The sequence below is a fragment of the Centruroides vittatus genome, unplaced genomic scaffold (assembly GCF_030686945.1).
Source record: "Centruroides vittatus isolate TY-2023 unplaced genomic scaffold, ASM3068694v2 contig_926, whole genome shotgun sequence".
NCBI lineage: Eukaryota > Metazoa > Arthropoda > Arachnida > Scorpiones > Buthidae > Centruroides > Centruroides vittatus.
The window spans coordinates 3936475-3944815 of record NW_027122612.1 but is presented as its reverse complement, the minus strand read 5'-3'; positions in this window follow the sequence as shown (position 1 = coordinate 3944815).

Sequence of the window (8341 nt, the reverse complement as noted above, 5' to 3'; positions counted from 1 at the left end):
TTAAACTTCAGACACTAGGGCAGAATTTGGCTCTCTTCAAAACACAAAATCAATGCCCACCAGTGGCTGAGTGGATAAAATTACTTAACACTGGTAGCTGAGTGTGGGTTTGCACATCATCATCAGGCTGGTCATGCAGAGTTTTCAGGGTTAATTCACATGTCTAATAGAGTTACCATCAGGGCTGTGGAGTAGGAGTAAGGAGTAAGAGGAGTTGACAGTTTTTTAAGGAGTAGGAGTAGCATAACGTTTAAAATTCCAACTCTGGAATAGGAGTAAGAGTAACCTCAAAATCACTACTACTCCACAGCCCTGGTTACCATATGTCTGTCCATACTTTAAAGGCTTTGTCCATGTCTATACCATAGTTAGAAAAAATAAACAAAATGTCCATACTTTTTAACTGATCAAACAGTTAATAGTTAAATCATAACCACTTAACTTTAAAATCTGACAAGGTACTAAATTTTTGACTATTATTATTGTATTTGTTAGCTAGGTGACAATGTTGTATAAGTAAATGTAATGGGTCTTTTGCTTAGAGAACATGTGCACATGGATTATAATGATTTTTTAATTTGATAGTACTTGTTGTCTAAGTGGTAAAATAGTTTTCTTATATTTAAAATTGCATTCTGTGCCCCAAAGGAATGACTACATACAACTATTAGGAAGGTTTGTTGACATTCTTGGTAGACAGTGGTCCAACTTGATGGAGATCAGACTTCATAGAACAATTCAAAAGTGTTGTATGAAAGATGAACTAGCTGAACTAGCCAGATGGGCTATAGCTATACCAGAATAAATGTAAATGGAAGGAATAACTTCCAAAAAAATTATTTTTTATATAAATGTGTATAAATAAGCATAAAATGCTTTGTTAAGCTTAGGAGACAAAGGGCGGCATGACTATTTTATGATTAAAGTTTTCAGCCTTGATAATGCTCTAACTCATTAGAAGATGGTAGATTGCTTATGGCCTTTGATTGCAGGGTCTATTTTAGGAGGAGGATACCTGGACAAAAAAAGGATCACTTTTGTATCAGATTGATAGGGTGAGAAAAAGAGTTACCATTTTGAATGAAGATAAAAATGTTGGCCCTTCGAGGTAAGGGAGTAATGATCATCTTATTAAAGACCAATTTGGTTAAAAGCATTAAGAGAGAGAGAGAGTATACAGTGCTTCTAGAAGGCAGCATCATAGATGCGAGATTCCAAAAAAAGAGAACTTTTAAATGAGCTCTAAGTATAAATACGGATGGAATACCTGTTTGTGACTCAATGAAAAACATTTTTTGGCATATGTGTTATCAATTAAATGTACTGTACCTTTTTTTTATTAACATTTTTAATATACCCATCTTTAAACTTTATAATACCCTTCTTTTTGCTTAATTTGTGGACATGTCATACATCAATGATTGAGTCAGAAGACCTTTATATTGCAGACATATTAATTATTTTTATTGATAGAAATAGAACATAAAAATTTAATTGTAGTATAATATACATTTTGGGAGTGTAGTTTACTTTTCACTCCTGTCTTCAGTATATAATGATAGATAGAAAATACTAAGGTATGCTAAAATACATGTAAAAATATAACCTATTTAAAATCACAATATGATAATATTCAAATAAAATAATAAGACATACTTTAAATAGAATACTTTCAACATTTTTAAACCATTCTGACTATAATGCACCCAATTACAAGACTGCTTGGCACTCTGATATTTACATATTCTTATAGTGAGTACATGTTGCATATTGTGACTTATTTTGGGACTTAAACTTAAATATGGTAAAATTCTAATACAGTCTCACACTATCACAGGTGCCAGGCTATTGTTCAAATCTAATATGGGGCCTGGAGATAGATTGGATTTCTTTTGCCTTTTGTTTTTTTGAATAAATGAAATATGAAGAATGTTTCTTTATTAATAAAAAGCAATGTTAAATCTTTTAATTTTCGTTACTGAAAATATCATTAATTTTATAGGGGATAGGAATCACTAGGTCCCTAATTTTTCTCTTGGTTAGGAAAACTTCCCAGCTCCACTAGAGCTCTAGACAACAAGGATGAATCCTAACATCCTGATCTATAAAAGATACATAGATGACATACTTATCTAAAGGAGGGAGTTCCTTGGCATGACATCCTTCATGCAAACCATCAACAACAACCCTTTCGGTCCTACGGTTGAAATGGAGCAGGCTAGCACGGAAGAGGTCCATTTTCTCGACATTGGTATAAAAATAGTAGGATCCAGCATCCATACATCCGTATACCACAAACCCTGCTACTCCTACGTACATACCAGCCGAACTACATACATTAGAAAGTTAGCAACCAAGCACGGGTTCCCAACTCTGACACGCTGCTTGGTCAAACAGCACCAACATTTAAAGCATGCCTTCACCGCAAATAATAATGCCAACTTGCAGCTAGACGGTTTGGCACAGGTCCCTATCACATTTAACCTATACCTTAAGACAGTGCATAAGAAGATAGCCAACGAACGTAACATACAGATGTCCTACGATTTTCCATATCCTGTGGAATTAAAAAGACCCCCCCCGGATTGCACTAGACTCCCCGGTATCTATTCTATCCCAATCAGGGACAACAGATGGAACAAAGACATGTTATACATTGGTTCAACCAAGTGTTCCTTAAACACCTGTATACAAGAACATCAGGCAGATATCTGGCACAGGAGAGATACCACAGCCCTTGCCATGTTTGCATCCAATCCCAAGGTCGAGGCACGATTCGAAAAAGCTACAGTCATTGTAAACACACCCCACCAGGAACATCTCAGGTGGCTAGAAACTATAGCCATCTATAATGCCAGCCAGGTAGCCACGTGCATCAACTGGAAGAAAGAGCTGAGTCTATCTCTGGCCTGGCAATCCCTGTTAGATGCTAACCCACACCTACCTCTTACAGCACATGACTGCACATGTCAGGCAAGACCCACTTCGGCGGAATGACACCTGATCTCACCGAATAACAAAACCTTAACCAGTTGACCTGAAGAAGAGCAACGTGCTTGTTCGAAAACGTTTGTCCCCACGATATACAATATATACACGTTACGCACTGGTTATAGGTTCCAGAGTGTGTATTATACTTTTTGCCCACACTTGAAGAAATTGTCATCATTCTTTCTGTTTAATTATTTGAGAGAATGTATACTGATAACTATCAGTAGTTTTTTAAGTAAACATAATTTATAAGAAAATTTTCTGTGTTTTTTGTTTCTCATGGAGAGGGCTCAAGCTTGTACAGATATACCTTGAGTTACATCGTTTGTCAAAAAAGTATATGGAAAAATAAAAATCAAGTTTAAGTCATTTTATTTGACTTTACATCTGTCTGTCATAAATATTGAAGTCGTAATATCACTAGAAAAGCATTAAATCACATAAAATCATATTAAAATATGTACATTTACAGTAAATGTTAATATAATCATCATAAATCCTAGAGAACGAAACATGAAACATCTGTGTTTCTGTGTTGTCGTCTTATTTAGCGGTCTTTAAGTGCTCATTATTAGCATTTTCCACCATAGTTTTGACTTACATCATAACTACACAAGTAAATTCGACTTATGTCACCTCTCCTGGAACCAATTACTGACGTAAGGTGAGGTATACCTATACAGCCCTCCACTCCTGCATGATTATCTGAATGTATATCAGTTATGTGAATTTTAACTATAAATTTCTGTAAAATATGATCATTTTAGTGATACTTGTCCTAGCAAATGTTAAAAAAAAATTATCTTTTTATGCTAAAACTCCATTTTTTATTTATGTATTTGTTTTGAAGAGTCCCCAGTGTAATGACAAATAAAACCTTGGATAGATTGGAAACTGGATTAACATAAACCTTGGAATACAGCAATAAAGGCTGCATCAACACTTGGCTGCACTCACAAATAAAAATGAAGAATATCCTCCTCCTAAAACATATCTGGCTAGGAAGGAGGAGATTTTTCATTGTTATTTATTTATCTGAATGATAATGAATGTTATCTAAAAAATATATAAAAATGAAACTTTAAAAGGAGGGTAATTTACAAAATAAAACAATCACTTTGATTCTTTCAATAGTCCCTTATTAATAGAAGAGGTAATTAAATTACACTTTACATATTTCAAACTGTTCTCTTAATATATCCCATAAAATGTAAATTGTATCTTAGGAAGTTTTATCTCGGTTCTCTCATAGTTTCTTGGAGTACATTATCTCTCATAGTTTATAAAGTAATTTTATATTGACACTGACATGCGAAAAACACTACATACTTACTCCAGCATTGAAAGAATATATTATAAGTGATTGTTTTATTTCTCAAATTATCCTCCTTTTAGGGTTTTGGTTTTTATATGTTTTTTAGATAATAAACTGATAGATCTTCTTATAATGATGTTAGTTACATGCAATAAATATTTCATCCCAAATGATATTTATACTATTGGTATGACTAGTATATCCTTTACTCCTGTGCTGATAACATGAAATTCTTAGTAGTAATTAACATAAACACTATAATAGTGTGGTTGAGATTGTGTGATCTCAATTTATTCTTAACACTATTGAGACTTTAGTGAATAAAAAAGTGACTATATTGTAAAAAAGAAATACGTTACTGAATAAAACATAGTTCTAAAAGCAATAATTATTCACTAAGGTCTCAATAGTAAGTGGTTAAGAATAAATTGAAATCATGTAACCTCAACCACTCTATTATAGCATTTATATTAATTAAAACATTAAAAAATCATCCGTTATTGTTTCACAATAATACTTGTAATTGGTAACTATCATTTAGTGAAATTCATAAGTTTATTCCAGGTTTCTGAAATAAATTTTTTTTCTAGAATCATTTCTCATTAGAAAAGGGTGATTACTCTTTCCTAAAGTCAATTATAAATTAATTCGTCTGTAAATAATTTATAATCAATACAGATTTCATTGCTCATGAATCTACTTTACATGGAATGACTATTTGCATTGATTTTACCAGTACTGTATTGATTCTGACATACCATTAATAAAAAAAACTACAGTATATATTTCATTGATTTTATTTATATTAAATTTTTTCAATTTTCAAATATGACATCACTATTTTTGATGTAATTTATAAAAAAATTCTGAAAAATTTGAAATTTTCTATCATCATCATATGTATATTCACAACTTTGTCTTTTTTAGCAAATGAAGAATTTCTAAGTTTATTTTAATATACTATCTGATCATTAACAAAGCCAAAAATATTCATTGAAAGATTTGAGCCAAATTTTTAACAAAAAAGTTTGAAAATGATTTATGTCGTACATTAGTTATTACGTACTAAAAAGAATTTTCAATTTTTAATGCTGAAAAGAATATTTCAGAACATTCATGAAGATGCACAAAGTTGATGTTATCATATATTGTAACTGATTCATCAAAGAAAATAGTAACTTCAGAATTTTTGATGATTAAAAAAAAAATAGAACTTAATATTATCTGAAGCTTTGCAAATCCTCTTCACATTAATTAAGGAAATATATTGCTGTTTCCTAATATAAAAGTTATTTTAAGAAATTATTTACATTCTATAAATATTGTCCCTATAATTGTTTAGATCAAAATATAGACTTCATTTTCTTCTTAATTTAAAATCTGTTTATTGTTATAACAAGATTTCTCCTATGTATCTACAGAACATTGTATTATTGCTAAAATCTCTGAAAACCTCCATTATAAAATATAAACAATTCATTTCAAGGAATTTGTTTATATAATTTTTATGGTTTTTAATCATTATGTAAAATGATGTTCCACTAAAAATGTCATCACAAAAAATATCTTACATATATCCGTAAATAAAGAATTTACATATGTATTTATGATATATCCATAAATTTTGTATGGCAATGTTTGGTTATATAATTCAGCCAAATAACAATGATATTTAAAAAAGAAAAAAAAACTTACGAATGGTTATTTTACATTTTTAGAGTTTCTTAACATTTGTTTCTGATATTGGAAATCAGCATCACAAATAATCAGGGCCATGACTAGAACAATTACACCAGGGGCAAACTTAAATGGCACCTTTTGTTATCCTGTTAAAAATTATAAAAAAACTTTATTAATATAATGCATATTATATTAAATGTGGTTATATAATTTTTTATATTCTTATATGACAATTTTCTATGAATTTATTAGTTTACCTGTGTAAAAATTTGAAATTTTTGCCCCTTCTGTCCCTACCTTTTCAAAGTCCTGTAACTAATATGTAAAGCCACTACATATTAGGATAGGAAAACTACTGCATTGTCTACACAACTATAGTAATAGATCCTACATTAGATGAATTTATTCTTTTCTAAAAATATTTAATTTTTGGAAATTGCCACATTGAAATTACAAAATGAAGTTTTATATCAAGGTAAAGGCATAATGGCTAAAACAGCAATAAATAAATGATAATCCTTTTGCATATAGTGTGTTTCAAAGAGTCTCTATCAGGCTTATATCTCTGGTCCCAATTAAAATACAAATTTAAAACTTTATTAATAGAGCTAAAAACTATTTTTCTATACTGCTTGATAATTTGACCTTTGAAACTGTCCGTACTCTTGTAATTTTAAAATTTCAAATGATAATTTATATGTTATGGCATATTGTTTTAAAAGATTTTTAATATTGAATTCAATGATCCAATTAAATTTGAAATCAAACAAAGCATTCAGAAGTTATATATGAAAAACCTATCTGCTAGGCTTTTTAAAAGTGCAAATAAAATATCTTCATTAAAATTTTTTTTTTAAATAAAAAAGACTACAGAAGAGCATTGAAAACTGTATTTATGATGAGTTCTAATTAAATTCATTTTGTTTGATAATAGCGAGGTTGAGGCTGAAGTTTTCAATGTGAAAACGTGTACATCGGACGTTTGGCGCCGCTTTCCTGTAAGTCTTGAAGTTTGGCAATGGCATTTGGAAAGCCAGTGGAATCATGCTTGATATTCCAAAGGCCACTGCCAAACTTCTAGGCTTACAGGAAAGTGGCGCCGAACATCCGACGTACACATTTTCCCGTTGAAAACTTCAGCCTCAACCTCACTAATAGTATATATGCAATCATTAAATAAACAATGACAGTATATTTGAAAACTATTAAAATATTAACAATGACAGACTAAAGTATTTTTTAGTTTGTTTATAGTATAAATAGAACCAATTAATGATTATAAATTTTAATTATACCAAATGTTAATACTTTAGGATACATCAGCATACTTTAAATTCTTATTTTATGATTCAAATTTCAAGTTCTTGCATTATTATATTTGGATTACTAGCAACTTTAAGAAGTTAAATATAAGATTAGAAATGACTTAACAATATTTTAATATTTTTATATAAATTTCTTATAATTAATCAATTTTCCCATATACAAGTTATACGAATGTGTCAAATTTTATCTATAAGAAGATAAAATTTTTGATATATAGTATATTCTTTAATTTCCTAAATAATTAAGATTCGCATATTTTTTTCTACGTAAAATATATTTTCAAAAAATATAACACTGTTGTAATGGAGTTTTTAATATAAAAGTTTATCTATCTATAAATTTTTTCAAACAATTCTATTTACTTTCAATAAAAAAATATAGCAAATCCAGTAAACATTTGTTCAGGTTATTGTGAGTTCATGTTTCCAAAACAAACTGTTGCTAAGATACTGTAAACTTTACATAATACTAAATCATTGTATTTAACAAATTATTTAAGCATTAACAATCACAAGCAGACAAATTATGATAATATTATTATTATTATTATTGACAATAAGTATGCATTTATAACTATTTTCTGCAAGTATAACATTGTAAATTTTGAGGCTAAAATTTAATCTGTTATATATAATCTGCACTACTTATTACAATTTTCAACTACTTCTACTTCTATAAAATAATGCTTATAAATTTTTTACAAGTATTAAATGTAACAATAATTTTTTTCCCCCAGTCTCTTTATCCAGGTTAGAAGCATATCATTTAACCTAAATAGTTAAATTATCATTTCTAATGAATGAACAGTAAAATTGCATTAAATAATTCAAGTTGACATACAAAATATTTTTATACAAATACTGTATATATAAAAATGACATCTTGTTAAATTACATCATTCTAATTCTAGTAAATGATATAGCTTAAATTAGTGGTTATCGACCTTTCTGAGGCCATGGAACACCATTCGTATACTTTTTATTACGCAAAACGTTAGCATCACATTTTCAAAACGTGATAATTTCACGT